General features: G+C 43.6%; 1 protein-coding gene and 1 long non-coding RNA gene across 5 annotated transcripts in view; one reads left to right on the top strand and one right to left on the bottom strand.

Annotated features, from left to right (window-relative positions):
• epha7 (eph receptor A7) overlaps positions 1-19,284 on the top strand; it is a 380,177-nt gene that overhangs the window by 156,237 nt on the left and 204,656 nt on the right. The window lies entirely within an intron of this gene.
• LOC140194163 (uncharacterized) lies at positions 4,322-10,565 on the bottom strand. Its single transcript, XR_011885038.1, has 3 exons — positions 10,461-10,565; positions 5,333-5,365; positions 4,322-4,845 (listed from the first exon to the last, which is right to left on the bottom strand). It is a non-coding gene; the product is annotated as an uncharacterized lncRNA (long non-coding RNA).

The following is a 19,284-nucleotide window of genomic DNA, read 5'->3' as shown; positions in this document are numbered from 1 at the left end:
AATATTGAGGGATAAACATTGTTGGACTGGAAGAGCCTGGTACAGTGCTGTATCTCTAAATAAATATAAATGTACTTAGAGTTTAAATCTGTGTCCCCAGACATAAAAATCATATGAAATTGCTTAACAAGATAAACTGCTATGGCATTGCAGGAAAGATACTGGCACGGATAGCAGAACGGCAGGAGACAGCGAGTGGGAATAAAGGGAGACTTTTCTGGTTTGCTGCCAGTGACTAGTGGTGTTCCTCAGGGGTCAGGATTGAAACCGCTACTTTTCACATTGTTTGTCAATGATTTGGAGAATGGAATTGATGGCTTTGTGACAAAGTTTGTGGATGATACGAAGATAGGTGGAGGGGTAGGTAGTGCTGAGGAAGCAATGTGATTGCAGCAGGACTTAGACAAATTGGAAGAATGGGCAAAAAAGTGGCAGATGGAATACAGTGTTGGGAAATGTATGATAATACATTTTAGTAAAAGGAACAATCGTGTGGACTACTATCTAAATGGGGAAAAGGTTCAAACATCAGAGGTGCAGAGATACTTAGGAGTCCCTGTGCAAGACTCCCAGAAGGTTAATTTACAGGTTGAGTCTGTGGGAAGGAAGGCAAATGCAATGTTGGCATTTATTTCAGGGGGAATAGAATACAAAACCAAAGAGATAATTCTGAGACTTTACAAGACACTAGTCAGGCCGCATTTGGAGAATTGTCAACTGCTTTGTGCCCCGTGTCGCAGAAAGTATGTGTTGTCATTTGAGAGAGTCTAGAGGAGGTTCACGAGGATGATTCTGTGAATGAAGAGGTTAACATATGAGGAGCATTTGGCAGCTTTGGGCCTGTACTCGCTGGAATTTAGAAAAATGTTGGGGGATCTAATTGAAACCTACTGAATACTGAAAGGACTGGATAGGGTGGATATGAAGAGGGCATCCTATGATGTGGGCATCCAGAACTAGAGGGCACAGCCTCAAGATTGAGGGTTGACCCTTTAGAACAGAGGTAAAGAGGAATTTTTTTAACCAGAGGGTAGTGAATTTGTGGAATGCTGTGCCACAGACTGCGGTGGTGGCCAAGTCCATAGGTATATTTAAGGTGGAAGTTGATTGTTTCCTGATTGATCAGGGCATCAAAGGATATGGCGAGAAGGCAGGTGTATGGGTTTGAGTGGGATCCGGGATCAACCATGATGGAATGGTGGAGCAGACTCGATGGGCCGAATGGCCTCATTCTGCTCCTGTGTCTAATGGTCTTACAAGAACATATTCTCTCTATTTGCCATATGCAAACTTATCATAATCTTCTACATCTTTATCACATCTCCACAAACCTTTTCTCCAAGGAGAACAACTTCATGTCCTCTAGTCTAATCTTTTGATATTCCTGATCCCTGGAATCATTTTAATAAATGATAAATTCCCACTGTTGCCTGTAAGGGGTTTATACGTTCTCCCTGTAACCATGTGAGTTTCCTCTGGGTGTTGCGGCTTTCACCCACAGACCAAAGGTATACCGGCTGGTAGATTAATTGATCATTGTAATTTGTCCCATGATTAGGCTAGCGTTAAATTGGGTGGCATGGCTTGAAGGTCCAGAAGGCCTCCTTCACTCAATATCTCAATAAATCTGCGCTCCTAAACAACTTCACCTTCTCTAGTCTACCCTTCCCTCTAGTCTAGCCTTCCCTCATGTCCAATCTTCTGATACACCTCATCGCTGTAATCATTCTAATAAATCTACTCTCCAAACCCTCCACGTCCTTTCAGACATGGGGTTGTCAGAATTGGAGCGCAAGTCTGGCTGTGGCCTAATCAGTGTTTTACAAAGGATCAACATGACCTCTAAGTCATGCGTGTAGCAAAACCTCTCTCACTTGTATCCCTTGAGTCAGCAAACCACCTGCCAACACGCCACCTTTCCTGACTGCAGTACCTCTGAATGATTGAGGAGGCTGCACTTCAACTCCACTAACCATAAACAATTGTCATTGCTGTTCCTCTTTGACCTAATACTCATGTTTCATGCCACCCCCTCCCCACCACCTATAGGGTTCAAAATACTTTCCTTATACTGTCAGCTGTTTGATATGTTTCTGAATTTTACCAAGTCGTAATCTCTGGATTACATTTTCACGTGGTCAAATGTAGTAATAAATATAAGTGACACTGCAAATCCAGAGTAACAGATGCAAAATGTGGGAGGGACATAGCAGCTCAGGCAGCATCAGTGGAATGGAACAAAGTGGCAATGTTTCAGGATTTTGTCCCAAAATGTCAGCTCTTTATTCCTTTCCATTGATGTTGCCTGACGTGCTGTGTTCTCCCAGCATTTTGTGTGTGTGTGTGTGTGTGTGTGTGTGTGTCTTCAAGTTCAGTTACAATGGAATCGTATGCTTTATTTCAATAAAGGTAAAAGTGCAAAGTCAGTTTCAATGAATTCGTACACTTGCAATGGTATGCACTTAAAATCAAGATCAGGTTTAATATCAGCGGCATATGTCATGGAGTTTGTTGTTTTTGCAGCAGCAGTACTTTGAAATGCATAATAATAACAACTTTAAATTACTTTGTGTGTGTGTGTGTGTGTGTGTGTGTGTGTGTGTGTGTGTGTGTGTGTGTGTGTCTATCTATTTATCTACCTATACACATAAAGTTAAATTAAATAAGTAGTTTTCTTTGGTTCAGCAGAGGTGAAGAAGCTGTTCCTGAATCGTTGACTGTGCGCCTTCAGGCTCCTGTACCTCCTCCCTGATGGTAGCAATGAGAAGAGGGCATGTCCTGGGTGATGGGGGTCCTTAATGATAGATGTTGCCTTTTTGAGGAATCGCTGCTTGTAGGTGTCCTGGACGCTGGGGAGGCTAGAGTCCATCATGGAGCTGACTGAATTTACAACTTTTTGCAGCTTGTTTTGGTCTGGTGAGGAAGCCGAGGGTCCAGTTTCAGAGGGCTGTACAGACGCACAGGTTTTCTAGGTGGGGAATACAATTTTAAAAGAAATCCTGGCTTCTGCACTCTGTTCAGGTATATGCCTTCAAATAGCAGCCTTGATTATTTGCAAAGCTGAGATGATCTATCTCAAGGCTTTCTTCTAATGGCTACTGACTCAAATGTTTATAACTTATTCACTGCCCAGTAACCACTGGTGTTTACGGCAGCAATGCAATTCTTCCATCTCTGTCTGTCAGGAGGACTCTTCATCGCTGTTTCCATAACAGTCTTGTTTGACCAGTCAGGGTTGTTAGCCCTGAGCTGAACCCCTGAACCTGGAGGACAGGTGGACCACTCTTAGTCTGGCTTTTACCCTTTGACCTGTTTGGCATGGGTGACCCCACCAAGAGCCAAAGCATGAAGCCCTGACTCCTGCCAACATAGCTCTCTGGGTCGTTCTCTAGACCACAACAAGGCTGTGGTCCTTTTGGATGCATGTTTGTAAGTACTTGGAATCTATTTTAAACTGCTACTTGGAATATTATAGTGCAGTAGTACGTGGACAGCCCTGTAGCGGCTAGTCCAACACAATTGCAGTGCTACTGATCTGTGTTGAATTCTACTACGCTCTGTAAGCGATTTGTATGACTGTGTGGGTTTTCTCTGGGTGCTCCTGTTTCTTCCCACGTCCAGAAGCTGTATGTGTTAGTAGGTTAATGAGTCACATGGGTGAAACGGGCAATCCAGGCTCATCGGGCAGGAAGTGCCTGGAGTCATCATCTCATACAGAAGTAAGCCTTTCGACCTATCTAGTCCACACCAAATTATTATTCTGCCTACTCCCATCGAGCTGCAACAGGATCGTAGCCTTCCACTCCCCTCCCATCCATGTACCTATCCAAATTTCTCTGAAACAGTGTTGAAATAGAGCTCGCCTGCACCACTTGTGCTGGCAGCTCGTTCCATGTTCTCGCCTGCAGAATGAAGAAGTTTCCCCTCATGTCCCCAGTAAATTTTTCACCTTTCACCATTAACTCAAGGCCTCTAGTTCCAGGGAAAAACACACAAAATGCTGGAGGAGCTTAGCAGGTCGGGCAGCGTCTATGAAAATGAGTAAACAGTCGAATGTTTCAGGCTGAGACCTTACATCAAGTCCTGGAGAAGGGTCTCAGCCTGAAACATCAACTGTTTATTCATTTCCATGCTGAGCTCCTCCAGCGTTTTGTGTCTCTTTCAAGAGGAGTCCAGATTTTTTAATGGAGCTGAGTTCCATTGAGTCAGTACAATAATCACTTCAGGCAAGATTCAAAAAAAAGGATAATCTTATTCAAATGCTGAGCTGTTTGAGCAAAAAGTATGCCTTCTCTTCAATCTCTGAGCTTTATTCACACAGAAGAAACAAAATCATTTTGATCTAACACTTCCATTTTGATGGATACAGTTTCAATAAAACAAAATTAAATGGTGTCGAATGATTCAGAGAATTAGAATCCCCTTGCTGGTCGCTTCAAAGTTCAAAGTTCAAAATAAATCTATTATCATGGTGACTGTCTCCTTGAGATTCATTTTCTTGCAGGCGTTCACAGGAAGATAAAGGAATACAATAGTATTATGGATACAAACAAAGACTGACAAAAAGCAATGTGCAAAAGAGAACAAATTATGCAAATAATAATAAAAGTAACACTGAGAACAAAGGCTGCAGGGTCTCCGAAAGTGAGTGGAATGAGTTCCGCACTGAGCTGGGCGAAGTTATGTATGCTGCTTCAGGAGCCTGATGCTTGAAGGGTAATAATTGTTCCTAAACCTCGTGCGGTGCGACTGAAAGCTCCTGTACCTCCTCTTCCTGATGGTAGAACCGAGAAGAGAGCACGGTCCGGGTGATAAGGGATCACTTCCGCTGCTGCACACCTCTTTCTGAAAAGCAAAATTGTGGATGCTTTTACACAAGAATTTACATTAGTAGTTTTCCATTACCTCATCCTTTCTCTCTGCTCCCTTTTCATATAATTCTTTATTCTTTTTTATGGCTGAATATATTATTCTTGCATTTATTGCCTTGACTAACATACCATAATAAATTCCAAGTACTACTGAGTGCATACAGCAAATAAAGTTGTTTGTTATAATATTAGACCCCTTCCCACTCTATTGATTATTCCTGTCACTGCAGTATTAAGGCTTTAAACCATTCTTTATAATGCTGTTTATAAATACATACAGCTGATTATGTATGTACCCAGGTTTCATTCCATTTCTGTACTTTAACCCCTAACTTTGTATTTTATATTATTTTTTATTTATAATTGTTGGAAGTAATCTTCCGTTGCATGTTGCACCAACACACCACAGCAAATTCAAAGTTCAAAGTAAATTATCATAGTACATATATGTGACTACTTACCACCCTGAGATTCATTTTTTTTGCAGGCATTCACTGTAGAATAAAGAAATACAATAGAATCAGTGAAAAACTAGATACAAGCTAAGACAAACAATGTGCGAAAGAAGCCAAAACTGCACAAATACAAATATAACAAATAATAATAATAACAATAAATAAACAGTACACAATAATATTGAGAAGATGTGTCCTCAGTTCGTGATGCATGTAAATATTCACTCAGTAGCCACTTCATTAGCTGTACCTAAACCTGCTCGTTAATGCAAATATCTAATCTTCCAATCATGTGGCAGCAACTCAGTGCATAAAAGCATGCCGACATAGTGAAGAGGTTCTTTTGTTGTTCAGACCAAATATTAGGATGGGAAAGGAATGTGATCTAATTGACTTTGACCATGGAATGATTGTTGGTGTCAGAAGGGGTGGTTTGAGTATCTCAGAAACTGCTGATGTACTGGGATTCTCACACATAACAGTCCCTAGGATTTACAGAGAATGGTGCAAAATTTTTAAAGGATCCAGTGAGCTGCAGTTCTGTAGGCTGAAACTCATTGTTAATGAGAGGGGTCAGAGGAGAATGGCCAGACTGGTTCAAAGGTGACAGTAACTCAAATAACCACACGTTACAACAGTGGTGTGCAGAAGAGCATCTCTGAACGGACATCACATTGAACCTGGGAGTGGATGGGCTACAGCAGCAGAAGACCGCACTCCTGTATCTAATAAAATGGCCACTGAGTGTTGTTCCCTGATCCTTGATCTCGAAGTGCGTTTCAGTGAATTAATTTGATGAGTTCTGTCCAGCATAATTCAATTCAACAGCTGCAGGAACTGCCATACTCTCACAAGGGAGAGGCCAGCCTGTGCTAACCTGTGGCTTTTTTTTAAAACGGTTTTTGATTTATCTGTCACCTGATCCATCTGCAATGAATAATTTTCATGGAAGGTGCACTTTAATTACTTTCCCATTTAACTTGCATTATCATTCCCTATCTTAGCAATTAATCTCCCCTCGTATCCAATTTCGGCCTTTATTGCTGGCAAACAGGCCCCCTGAATCTTGTGTGCTCGAGCGGGCGCTTGAGTGTTGTTTGACTGAGAGGTTTTCAAACAAGTTTTCACTTCATTAAAGTGCTCAAATCAGCGTACCTCCAGTTCGTTGGGGTGAGAGCTGTCTTCGTATCTCCTGAAGTGAACGTTTGATTGGTGCTATGTGTCTAGTCTTTGAACATCTCACGTCTAATTCAGAGTTCTTTACGGTGGGCAATGTTGTTTTCTGTTGAAGATTTGCTTTATTTGTCACACGTACATCGAAACATGCAGTGAAATGCGTCACTTGCATCAACACTTCAGAATTGAAGGGTGATTGCGTCTACCGCTTGTGATGACAGACAAATTGCAGCAGGTGCAGATCCTTGCTCAGGCAGGAGTTAATCCCAGCCTTAACAAACCTCTCAAAGCACTTCATCACAGTAGATGTGAGTGCCAGCAGGCAGTAGACATGACAGTCGTTGTTGATCCATGGCCACCTCTTGTTTCAAGAAAATATCCCCCTCAGAGGTGCAGGAGCAACACCTTATATTCTGCCTGGGTAGCCTCCAACCTGATGGCATTAATATCAATTTTTCCTCCCTGGGAAAAAACCCTTCCCCTCCCTTATTTTTCTATTCCCCGCTCAGGCCTCTTACCTCTTCCCTACCTATCACCATCCTCTAGGTCCCCTCCCCCTTCCCTTTTCCCCTTGGTCCACTCTCTTCTCCTATCAGATTCCTTCCTCTTCAACCCTTGACCTTTCCCATCCACCTGGCTTCACCTATCACCTTCTAGCGATCCTCCTTCACCTCCTCCCACCTTTTTATTCTGGCATATAAGTGCACCTCTTTCTCACTCCTGAAGAAGGGTCTCAGCCCAAAATGTCAGCTGCTTATTCATTTCCGTAGGTGCTGCCTGGTCTGCTGAGTTCCTCCAGCAAAAGTATTCGGCACGGACTAAAAGGGCCGAGATGGCCCGTTTCTGTGCTGTAATTGTTATATGGTTATAAATGGTTGCCTGGATTTCCAGCATCTGCAGATTCTCGATAGTCATTTGAGGCAGCTCACTATTCTGCTGGTTCACACTTGTATTTATTATTACCATCGACACTCTTTATGGTGTGAGCTTCAAGTGAACAAGGAATGTCATTGCTCTCCCATTTAATCATGGCTGATTTACTTTCCTTCTCAACTTCATTCTCTTGCCCTTTATTCAGAACCTTAGTGGTCCTTACTAATCTTTCAGATTGCTTGCTGTGGAGGCCATTGTGTACATACATCTATTGATGCTTCCGGACACATCTTCAGTGATGTTCCTGGAATCATCGGGTGTTTCGGGTCTTTCAACATCATACAGCCTCCTCCAGGTGACCCAGCCGGGGCTGATCAGACCCCAGCTTGTGTCCAGATGGCTAGCTACGTATGACTCCATGGCTCCCCTCTTTTGAGCCACAGCCATCTCGAGGCCCTCTCTGCCGCATCGGTGGCACTGCGGATGGCTCTCCTCTTCCTCTCTCCCTCAATGCCCAAAATGCTGAAGGCTCTAACTAAAGAATGGGCTACGAATCCCCTGCAACCAACCTCCACTGGGAGACACCTCGCTCTCCATCCAGCCTGCTGACATTTGCTGACCAGTCCTGCGTACTTGGAGAGCTTCCTTTCAAAGGCCTCTTCCAAGCTGTGGAGGCCAAGTATTTGTGTAGATCCAAAGGTTCTTAACCCCATTCTTCTGCCATCTTCCCGTAACTTTTATTCTGACTTCTGCCTCCTTTCTTTCCAGTCCTGATGAAGGGCCTCAGCTCGATAAACTGTATTTTTCTCGCTCCATAGAATCGGCGCTGTCTTGCTGGGTTCCTCCAGCATTCTGTGTATTGCCCAAGCTGAAGCTGTTTTTAAGGTGATGCTTGCCACAGACTCGTCTGTCAGCTTCTCTGAAACCAAACTGTTATTCAATTCCATTGAAGTGGCCAGGTTTGTGTGCCTTTGACTGTAATCCAGCAAAGTAGTCTCACTGTGTAGGTGGGAGGTGGAGAAATTTTTAGTGTGGTTTTCAGATTCCCATTTGTGACATAGGAAGGCTCTGTGATAAGGCAGTCACATGTCTCCGAGATTAAGAAAAGCTAATGTGATCTGGTTTAGATACCTTAATAATTGCTGCAAAGGTGTGGAATCCAAATAATAGTTATGTGTAGATAAACAAGCAGGGTAAAACAGTTGGCCTGGAATTGATTTGGCACCAATATACATGTTTATGAATTTTCGATGACAGATATATGGCATATTGACAGACAGTTAAAATCCTGTGACCAGCAAAGAAATAAATTCACAAATACACAGATTTTGCTGATGCCAGAAATCCAGAGCAACACACACAAAATACTGGAAGAACTGAGCAGGTCAGGCAGCATGTATGAAAATGAATAAACATTTAATGTTTTGGGCCAAGACCCTTCACTGGGACTGATAAGAAAGTGGGAAGAGCCAGAACATGGAAAGGTAAAGGGCCGAAGAAGAAGGAGAGGAGAGTGGACCATGGGAGAAAGGGAGGGAGGAGGGCACCGGAAGAAGGTAATAGGCCGGCGAGGATAAGAGAAGAGGCAAAGGAGGGCTAGAGTGGGGAAATTGAAGCAGCGGGAAGGGGAAGGGTTAAAAGTTACCAAAAGTTGGAGAAATCGATGATCATGCTATCATAAACTCACATACTATTTTATTTCAAATCATATTTCAGTCATTGGCTCAATACCAGTTCCTCTGTGTAACTAAAAACATCTAACCTGATGGCATGAATATTGATTTTTCCTTTTAGGGTTTTTACTCTTCCTCCCTTCTTCTATTCTCCATTCTGGCCTCTTACCTCTCCTCACCTGTCTATCACCTCCCTCTGAGCTCCTCCTTCTCTTTCTCCTATGGTCCACTCTCCTGTCCTATCGAATTCCTTCCTCTCCAGTCCTTTACGTTTCCCACTCTCCTTCACCTATCACCATCTAGCAATCCTCCTCCTCCTCCTCCCCCCACCTTCTTACTCTGGCATCTTTCCCTTTTCCAGTACTGAGGATGGGTCTTGGCCCAAAACGCTGACTGTTTATTCATTTTCACAGATACTCCCTGACCTGCGGAATTGTGTGTGTTGCTCTGAATTTCCAGCGTCTGCAGAATCTTGTGTGTTTATGAAAAACGTCCACCCAATGTACAAATGCTGATGTAACTAGGAATGTCAGTTGAGAGTTATTTATCCCATTAGATACTTTAACAATACTTGGACTTCAAAGGTGATCAAATCTGTCAGTTCAAAAATGAATACTCAACAGCCATAGTTGTTAATTTTCTATGAGTCTGGATGGAGTCTGACAAAGTACCTTCTTGAGAGAGATATCGTTCCAGCAACATCAGAGGACTATTTCCCCTTTGGTTTCAGACTGAACTAGTCTCTCTATTATTCAGAGAAACCAATTCAGTTCCCAGCCAGAGGGCTCCATATTTTTGAATGATTTTCTGACCCGTTTGCTTTTAATTATAAAAACACTGATAATTGTATGCACAGCAAATTTTAAACATCTATAATCCACGTACAGGGAGTGCAACAGTAGTCAGTTATCAGGATGTGTTCTCAGAGATGACGACGTTCATGGAACCAGTGTCAAAAGGGGTCATTAAGTACAGAGAGAGATGCATTATTGCGTTGGGCTATATTGCTGTATATCACCACTGTGATATATCATCCTAGATAACCTACAGTCCAACCACGTTGACGTCACCATCGAGAAAGCTCAGGAATACCACCACTTCCTCTAGGAGGCTAAAGGAATTGTCACTGTCAGTCGTTACCAATTTTTGTCAATGCGCCATAAGAAGCCTTCTGTCTGGATGCCTAACAGCTTGGTACAGCAACTTCCCTGCCCATAACTGCAGGAAACCACAGAGAGCAGTGGACGTGACCCAGCCCCTCATTGAGGCCTGCCCTCTCTCTGTGGACTCCGTCTACACTTCTCACTGCCTCGGTAAAGCAGCCAGCATAATCAAAGGCTTCACCTTCCCTAAATATTCTCTCTTCTTCCCCCTCCCTTTGGCAGAAAATACAAAAGCCCGAAATCACATACCTCTCGGTTTAGGGACAGCTTCTATTCCGCTATTAACAGATGACTGAATGGACCTCTTTCACAATCTGACAGACCTCACAATCTGTCTACTTATGATCTTGTACTTTACTGTTTGCCTGCACTGCACTTTCTCTTTAACTGTTGCTCTTTATTCTGCTTTCTGTTAAAGTTTTACTCTGTTCTACCTCAGTGCGCTGTGTAATAAGCCCTGACGAAGGACAGCCTGTAACGTCGACTGTTTATTCTCCAGCATTTTGTGTGTGTTTCTCAAGGTTTTGTACCTGCAGAGCCTCTTGTGATTGTGTAATAGTCTGCATGGACAGTGCAAGATTAGCTTTTCACTGGATCTGTGTCATGTTGAATGGGGGGGGGGTGGTGGATCTCATTGAAACTTAACAAATATTGAAAGGACTAGATAGAGCGGTTTCCTATGGTGGGTGAATCTATGACAAGAGAGCACAACCTCTGGCGAGAGGGACTTCTCTTTAGAACAGAGGTGAGAAGGAATTTCTTTAGCCAGAGGATGGTGTATCTGTGGAATTCGTTGCCACATGGCTGTGGAGGCTAAGTAATTGGTATATTTAAGCAGGGGTTTTTAGGTTCTTGATTAGTCAGGGTGCCAAAGGTTATGGCAAGGAGGCAAGAGAATGGGGTTGAAGGAGATAATAAATCAGCCATGATGGAATGGAGAAACAGAATGAATGGGCCAAATGGCCTAATCTGCCCCTGCAGTACTGTAGGGACGTATATATATCTAGAGGAATAATATATACGTCTTAGGCACGTATATATAGCTAGGGAAATCTAAGACCTTTGCACGGAACATAGAACATATAAATTTTACACCACATTACAGGCCCTTCGGCCCACAATGTTGTGCCGACCATGTAACCTTCTCTAGAGACTGTCTAGAATTTCCCTACCACATAGCCCTCTATTTTTCTAAGCTCCATGTACCTATCTAAGAGGCTCTTAAAAGACCCTGTTGTAAACACCTCCTCCACCATCACTGGCAGTGCATTCCATACACGCACCACCCTCTGTGTGAGAAACTTACCCCTGACGTCCCCTCTGTACCTGCTTCCAAGCACCTTAAAACTATGCCCCTCGTGTTAGCCACTTCAGCCCTGGGAAAAAGCCTCTGACTATCCACACGATCAATACCTCTCATCGACTTATACACCTCTATCAGGTCACCTCTCATGCTCCATTGCTTCAAGGAGAAAAGGCCAAGTTCACTCAACCTATTCTCATAAGGTACACCCTCCAATCCAGGCAACATCCCTGTAAGTCTGCTCTACACTCTCTATAGTATCCACATCCTTCTAGTAGTGAGGTGACCAGAAATGAACATAGTACTCCAAATGGGGTCCGACCAAGTTCTTATATAGCTGTAACATTACTTCATGGCTCTTGAAATCAGTCCCACGGTTTATGGTGCCAACACACCATACGCCTGTCCTGTAGTAATTTTATGTATTGCACTGTACTGCTACCACGAAAAAAAAAACAAATTTCACGACATATGTGAGTGATGATAAACCTGATTCTGACCTGGGTCTGTATTGTGGACTGAGAGTGGGAAGGGGGCAGGGAGAGGGGAATCATGGTTGGGAAAGGGAGAAGGGAGAGGGGAGGGAGCGGGAAGCACCAGGGAGACATTCTGTAACAACAAGAAAACAATAGTTAGGAATCGAATGACTTTGCCTGGTCAATCGGGGCTGGGTGTGTCTGCACTCAGTCCCTGGCGCTCCTGCCCCACAACCCTTCCGCGGTGCTCTACCTCACCGTTTCCCAACATCCCTTGCTCCCACCAAATTTACAAACTTGCTCTCTGCTCCTCATTGACAAATACAGTACTGTGCAAAAGTCTTCAGTGCCCGAGCTATATATATTTCCGAAGACTTTCACACAGTACTGTATCTCTTCTGGTCTTTTGTGAGAATAATAAACCAATTCTAATATTAAAGTAGCAGTGGGTGTTTGGACACAGGGATCAAGAACTGAAGTGGAGGTACAGGTGTAACAGGCTGGATATGAACTGAATGGCTTCTATCTGCACTCACCTCAACTCTGAACTGATTCCATAACTCTCGTTCAAGAACGCTGTGACTCATGTTCTCGGGATTATTTATTTACTTATTTTTTTAAGTTTTATTTGCACAGTTTGTATTTTTTGTTGCATATTGGTTGTTGGTCAGTCTTTGTGTGTAGTTTTTCATTGACTGTATTGTATTTCTCTGTTCTACTGTGAATGCCTGCAAGAAAATGAATCTCAGGGTTGTATATGGTGACATACACTCAGCAACTTTCTTAAGTGCACCTGTACACCTGCTCATTAATATAAATATCGAATCAGCCAATTATGTGGCAGCAACTCAATGCATAAAAGCATGCAGACATGGTCAAGAGGTTCAGTTGTGGTTCAGACCAAACATCAGAATAGGGAAGAAATGTGACCTAATTGACTCTGACTGTGGAGTGATTGTTAGTGTCAGTTAGGGTGTTTTGAGTACCTCAGAAACTGCTGATCTCCTGGGATTTTTACACATAGTTGTCTAGAGTTTACAAAGAACGGTGCAAAAAACAAAAAAAGTCCAGTGTGCAGCAGTTCTGTGGGCAAAAATTCGTTTCTGAGAGAGGACAGATGAGAATGGCCAGACTGGTTCAAGCTGACAGGAAGGCGCCAGTAACTCAAATAACCAAATGTTACAACAGTGGTGTGCAGAAGAGCATCTGTGAACGCACAACACATTGAACCTTGAGGTGGATGGGCTACAGGAACAGAAGACCTCACTGGGCTCCACTCTGGTACCTAATGAAGTGGCCACTGAGTATATATGCACTTTGGTAATAAATTTACTATGAACCTTTTGTGGTTCTGTGATAAGCAAGGCAAAGGACAGTAGTCCTATGTTATGCAGTAACCGAACAGATTTTTTTTCACCTTGCTTATAACCCCACGTTCCTCATGCTCTCCCGGTCTTGGCAGCTCTGTCACGTACTGCACACTCTGCAGGTTTGCAATCTGTGCTTGCCTATCAGTGAGGGGGAAAAAAACTGTAATTGATTTCGTGTGATGCTTATCCTAGGACAGTCTGATCTGCATAAATACTCGAGCTGAACAATGCCTGTATCTCGCTGAATAACCTAATACTGTTGTTGGTTCTGATGTAAGGAGGCTGCAATCTATAAGGCTGCTCAAAGTGTTAATCCGGCTAATTGCGGTTACCTTCTGTAGCTGCATGCCGTCCACCTCTGTACAAGCATCGTACACTGATGTGTGGTGGAGTGTATCGCTTCCTGGCCTGGTACGGGAAAAACCAATGCCCAGAATGAAAAAAAATCTACAGACACAGCGCAGTCCACCACAGGCAGCTCCCTCCCCACCACTGAGCACATTTACAAGGAGACCGCCACAAGAAAGCAACGTCCAAGGTCAGGCACCTCCCATCGTCTGTGCCGTGCTCTCTTCTCGCTGCTGTGATGCTACTTTCCAGGAGTTGTGGACCTGTATTCCCAGATCCCTTTGTTCTACCGCACTTCTCAGTGCCCCATCGTTCACTGTGTAAGACCTGCCCTGGTTGGTCCTACCAAAGTGCAACACCTCACACTTGTCTGCATTAAATTCCACCTGGCGTTTTTAGCTCATTTTATCTACAGCTGATGCGGATCCCTCTGCAAGCCAAGATAGACTTCCTCAACCCTGGAGTCATCTGCAAATTTGTTGATCCAGGTAACTACATTATCATCCAGATAGCTGAAACAAATGACAAATAACAAAGGACCCAGCACCGATCCTTGTGGAACACCACTAGTCAAAGGGCTCCAGACAGAGGGGCAACTCTCTGCACTTGGTTGGATCACTTCTTGTCTGGACCCTCTCACCTGATAGGTGACCCTACCAGGAGCTAAGCTCCAGAAAGGATCACGCTCAGGATCTCATGAACCCACAAACTCTTCCTCCATGACACGGTGATTTAGTCAGAGAAGATCCCAGACTAAAGTGTCCTGGAGCTAAGTGGATAAACGTGGGCAGGAGAAACACACACTGCAGAGAGCTGTAAACTTAGTCAGTTCCATCATGGGCACAAGCCTCTGTAGTATCCAGGATATCAAGGGGGCAAGTGCCACAAGAAGGCGGTTTTCATCATTAAGTACCTCCATCACCCAGGACATGTCTCGTTCTCATTGTTACCATCAGGGAGGAGGTGCAGGAGCCTAAAGACACACACTTAACTATTCAGGAGCAGCCTCTTCCCCTCTGCCACCTGATTTCTGAATGGACATTGAACCCATGAACACTTTCTCAGTACTCTCTTTTGTACTACTTATTTAATTTAACTATTATAAATATATATACATAATTGCTATAATTCACGATTTTTTTTTCTCTGTTATTGTGTATTGCATTTTACTGCCTCTGTAAAGACAACAAATTTCACAGCATATGCAGCTGATGTTAAACCCGGTTCTGATTCTGATTCTGAACAAGGTGACAATCTTCAGATACTTAATGGAGCAAATGGGCATTTCTCCAGGAATACTGAATGGCAACCCGGCCTTGTTGTTAAAGTGTTGCCCTGTTGTTATCCAAATTGTGGATCTGTGGTACTCCTTGCCACAGGCAGCTGTGAAGGCCAAATCTTCAGGTATATTTAAGGCAGAGGTTGATCGATTCTTAAGTGGTCAGGGCATGAAGGGATACAAGGAGAAGGCTGCAGATTGGGGCTGAGACGGAATATGGATCAGCCATGATGAAATGACAGGGCAGACTCGATGGGCCAAATGGCCTAATTCTGCTCCTATATCTTATGGTCTTACAAGACAAATACAGAGTTGTACGGTTTTATGGGATTGCCTGTTCACCAGAAGATCATGAGATAAAACCTCACATGGGAGATGTCATTAACATAATGCTATTAACATAGCAATTGCATTATTAGCATAATATATGCATCCTCATTATCCTGAAATTTGACATGTGTTTGCTTTACAACAAATAAACGTGCTTTGTTTTAACAAAATCTCTTTGTAACTTTGTGCAGATGTTGAGAGCAGTCGAGGAAAGACATCTGTGCTCTGGCTAAATGCCATTTGAAGTGATATATGTGTGAGTGTGTGTGTATATGAATATGTTTGATTTTATTTGTTGCTGTGAATATGCTGATAATTGTGCACAAATCAAAACAGATCAGCAGCAGCCAATTTATATGTTGTGAACCATATGGAGGATCTTCTTGCTTTCAGGCGTTTACATTTAGAATAAACAGTTTTGCGTTCTGGAAGAAACATTTTTGAGTTATTTGTGTTTACCTTACTGGCTCAGAGTCTGTTGGTTTTCGTGCAGGAATGCCAGCATTTCCGACCATAATAAACGGGAATAAATGGGAATAAACGGGACCTTTTCAGAATGGCAGGCGGTGACTAGTGGGGTACCGCAAGGCTCAGTGCTGGGATCCCAGTTGTTTACAATATATATTAATGACTTAGCCGAGGGAATTAAATGCAGCATCTCCAAGTTTGCGGATGACACGAAGCTGGGCAGCAGTGTTAGCTGTGAAGAGGATGCTAAGAGGATGCAGGGTGACTTGGATAGATTGGGTGAGTGGGCAAATTCATGGCAGATGCAATTTAATGTGGGTAAATATGAGGTTATCCACTTTGGTGGCAAGAACAGGAAAACAGATTATTATCTGAATGGTGGCCGATTAGGAAAAGGGGAGGTGCAACGAGATCTGGGTGTCATTGTACACCAGTCATTGAAAGTGGGCATGCAGGTACAGCAGGTGGTGAAAAAGGTGAATGGTATGCCGGCATTCATAGCAAGAGGATTCGAGTATAGGAGCAGGGAGGTACTACTGCAGTTGTACAAGGCCTTGGTAAGACCACACCTGGAGTATTGTGTGCAGTTTTGGTCCCCTAATGTGAGGAAAGACATCCTTGCCATAGAGGGAGTACAAAGAAGGTTCACCAGATTGATTCCTGGGATGGCAGGACTTCCATATGATGAAAGACTGGATCGACTAGGCTTATACTCACTGGAATTTAGAAGTTTGAGGGGAGATCTTATTGAAACGTATAAAATTCTAAAGGGATTGGACAGGCTAGATGCAGGAAGATTGTTCCCGATGTTGGGGAAGTCCAGAACGAGGGGTCACAGTTTGAGGATAAAGAGGGAAGCCTTTTAGGATCGAGATGAGGAAAAACTTCTTCACACAGAGAGTGGTGAATCTGTGGAATTCTCTGCCACAGGAAACAGTTGAGGCCAGTTCATTGGCTATATTTAAGAGGGAGTTAGATATGGCCCTTGTGGCTAAAGGGATCCGGGGGTATGGAGAGAAGGCAGGTACAGGGTTCTGAGTTGGAAGATCAGCCATGATCATACTGAATGGTGGTGCAGGCTCGAAGGGCTGAATGGCCTACTTCTGCACCTATTTTCTATGTTTCTATAAGGCCATAAGACATAGGAGCAGAGTTAGGTTATCTGTCCCATCGAGCATGCTCCACCATTCCACCATGGCTGATTTATTATCCCTTTCAACTCTATTCTCCTACCTTCTCCCTTTAACCTTTGACACCCTGATTAATCAAGAACCTATCAATCTCCACTTTAAATATATCCAAAGACTTGGTCTCCGTTGCTGTCTGTGGCAATGAATTCCACAGACCTGCCATCCTCTGACTAAAAAATGTCCTTCTCATCTCTGTTCTAAAGGATGATTTTTCATTCTGAGGCTCTGCCCTCTAGTCCTAGACTCCTCCACTATGGGAAACATCCTCTCCACATCCACTCTATCTGTGTTCTCTGGTCCTAGACTCTCCCACTATGGGAAACATCCCCTCCACATCTACTTTGTGCACTCTGGTCCTTGACTCCTCTACCTATGGGAAACATCCTCTCCACATCCACTTTGTGTCTGCTGGTCCTAGACTCTCCCACTATGGGAAACATCCTCTCCACATCCACCTTATCTGCGTCCTCTGGTCCTAGACTCCTCCAGTATTGGAAACATCCTCTCCACACCCACTCTATCTTGTTCTTCAGTTTGACTTTAGGGTTTGCCATGTTCTATGGTTGAGCAATCATGGTCTTCCATCTGTTTTTGATCTGAGAAGTTTTAATAAGCTCTTCAAAACTTTTGCCTGACCATCCCTTGATGTAGCTCATGATGTCATGCTCTGTCGACCGCAACTTTTTCTTCCGTCAGTTTTTCCCGTTACCTTTGTTAGCATTGATAAAAATGGGATTCCCAGGTGCCATGCCAGCATACTCGCTGAACTCTGCCTGTGATCTCCAAACCGCCCTCTGTGACTGAGCTCTGACAGTAAGAATGGCATGGTAACGTACAGACAGCGCAATGCAGTTACAGTCCCAGCAACCTGGGTTTAATTCTTCTACTCTCTGTAAGAAGTGTGTATGTTCTCCCTGTCACACTGTGGATTTCCTCCAAGTGCTCCAGTTTAAGATTCAGATTCAGATTCATTTATCACACGTACATCAAAACATGCAGTGAAATGTGTCATTTGTGTTAACAACCAACACTACCTGAGGGTGTGCTGGGAGCAGCCTGCAAGTGATGTCACACCTCTGTCCTCTCTCAGGTTCCCCTTAAATATTTCACCTTTCACCCGAAGCGTATGACCTCTAGTTCTCGTCTCTTCCAACTTGAGAGGGAAAAGCCTGCATATATTCACCGTGCCTATCATCATCACCACTATGTGTTGTGTTGTATGACGTAGGCGGTCATGGTCTTCCATCCGTGAGGAATTGTTGTCCGTGGGGAAGGCCCCTTTGCACTGCCTTTCCCATTCTTTTTGTCTATCCATGACCATGATTGTGTTTGGCAAATTTTTCTACAGAAGTGGTTTGCCATTGCCTTCTTCTGGGCAGTGTCTTTACAAGAAGGTTGACCCCAGCCATTATCAATACTCTTCAGAGATTGTCTGCCTGGTGTCCGTGGTCGCATAACCAGGACTTGAGCTCTGCACCAGCTGCTCAGACGACCATCCACCACCTGCTCTCATGACTTCAAATTACTCTGATCAGGGAGCTAAGCAGGTGCTACACCTTGCCCAAGGGTGACCTGCAGGCTAGCAGAGAGAAGGAGCTCCTAACACCTCCTTTGGATTAGACATATACCCTTCATAATTTTTTACACTTTAGATATCCATTGAATATAGCCGATATAGTGTGCTTTTTTGAGAGGAGCTTGAAAGGCTATGGGTTGGGTGCAGGTCAATGGGAGTAGACTGAAGACCAGACCAGCACAGACAAGATGGGCTGAAGGGGATGTGTCTGTGCTCTAGTTCTCTATGACATTTCTAAATGAAAAGAACATTCAGAAGCATCAAGAAATCTTGTAGCTTTAACAGATAGCAACATAAGTGCATGTCTTTACTGTCTGCCTCAGTGTTTCAAAGGAGCTTCAAGGGGAGTTGAAAGGGGAAATAAGTGATTCTAAAATCAATAACTGTCCACAGAAAAACCTAGAAGTAATTTGTGTAGGGTATTTGTGGCACCAGGGGATGGTAGTTAGCACATCTCGTCCCCTTCAATAACCTGGTGAAAGCCAACACAAATTCAAAAAAGGCCCAAACCTAAAAATAATTTGTTCCTAAACACAAGAGATTCTGCAGGTGTTGGAAATCTTGAGGAATTCACAGAAAATGCTGAACAAACTCAGAAGGTCAGGCAGCACTGATGAAGAGGAATATACAGTGAGTGTTTTGGGCCAAGACCCATAAGAACATAGGACATAGGAGCAGAATTAGACTATCTGGCCCATCAAGTCTGTTCCGCCATTCAATCATGGCTGATCCT

This window comes from Mobula birostris, chromosome 2, assembly GCF_030028105.1.
Source record: "Mobula birostris isolate sMobBir1 chromosome 2, sMobBir1.hap1, whole genome shotgun sequence".
Lineage (NCBI taxonomy): Eukaryota > Metazoa > Chordata > Chondrichthyes > Myliobatiformes > Myliobatidae > Mobula > Mobula birostris.
Note: the sequence above shows the minus strand (reverse complement) of the source record. Positions and strands in the feature narration are given on the sequence as shown.